This window comes from Aplysia californica, unplaced genomic scaffold, assembly GCF_000002075.1.
Source record: "Aplysia californica isolate F4 #8 unplaced genomic scaffold, AplCal3.0 scaffold00489, whole genome shotgun sequence".
Classification (NCBI taxonomy): Eukaryota; Metazoa; Mollusca; class Gastropoda; order Aplysiida; family Aplysiidae; genus Aplysia; species Aplysia californica.
The window spans coordinates 159028-160114 of NW_004797759.1; positions in this window are offsets into that span (position 1 = coordinate 159028).

Consider the following 1087-nt stretch of genomic DNA (forward strand, 5'->3'; position numbering starts at 1 on the left):
GTGTGTGTGTGTATGTGTGCGCGTGTGTGTGTGTGTGAGTGTGTGGTAGCCTATCCGTTCGAAATGTTTGGAGCCCCGATGAGCGTGCTCTTCGCCAGGGCCACTGCCCTGTTGTTGCTGTTGTTGCTGTTGTTGTTGCTGTTGTTGTTGCTGTTGTTGCTGCTGTTGCTGCTGTTATCGTTGCTGCTTCTGTTGTTGATTTTGTTGCTATTGTTGTTGCTGTTGCCGTTGTTGGTTTTGTTGCTGTTGTTGTTGCTGTTGATGCTGTTGCTGTTGTTGCTGCTGTTGTTTTGTTGTTGTTGTTGCTGTTGTTCTTCTTCTTATCGTTGCTGCTGCTGTTGTTGGTTTTGTTGTTGTTGTTGTTGTTGTTGCTGTCGCCGTTGTTGGTTTTGTTGCTGTTGTTGTTGCTGTTGCTGTTGTTGCTGCTGTTGTTTTGTTGTTGTTGCTGCTGTTGTCGTTGTTGTTATCGTTGTTACTGCTGTTGTTGGTTTTGTTGCTGTTGTTGCTGCTGCTATTGTTGTTGTTGTTGTTGTTGTTGTTGTTGTTGTTGTTGCTGTTGTTGTTTTCGTGTTGTTGTTTTTTAGCTCTAGTATGAGTTTTACGGCATTAACAACACAAATACGTCATATAAGTTCAGAAGATTAGAGCAAATTTTTCTTTTATCTTTCACACTACAATTCCCAGCCTAGTAGCAAATACAAAATATAAGCACGCTTTCAATCATAGAATGGTATAAAAGGGACATAATCTTATCATCAACACGGTAAAAGACAACGTGGAAAGGAACTGGCTACTCTCCCACAATAAGTGGAAGTTGTCCTGATCGGATGCGGGAACAACTTTACTTTTTAATCACTCTTCAAAACCAAACAAAGCAAAAGTTTTGTTACTTACCTGTATTCTTCTGATAACCTGACCCGTGATGTTTCTTTCCTTGATTGGCCTTTATAAGCCCACTCGGTTCTTCTTCTTCTTCTTCTTCTTCTTCTTCTTCTTCTTCTTCTTCTTCTTCTTCTCGTAGAAGACGCACGGCGACTTTGATGTCTTGGTCTTAAGACAAACAAGCTGGGTCCTGCACGCGATGATA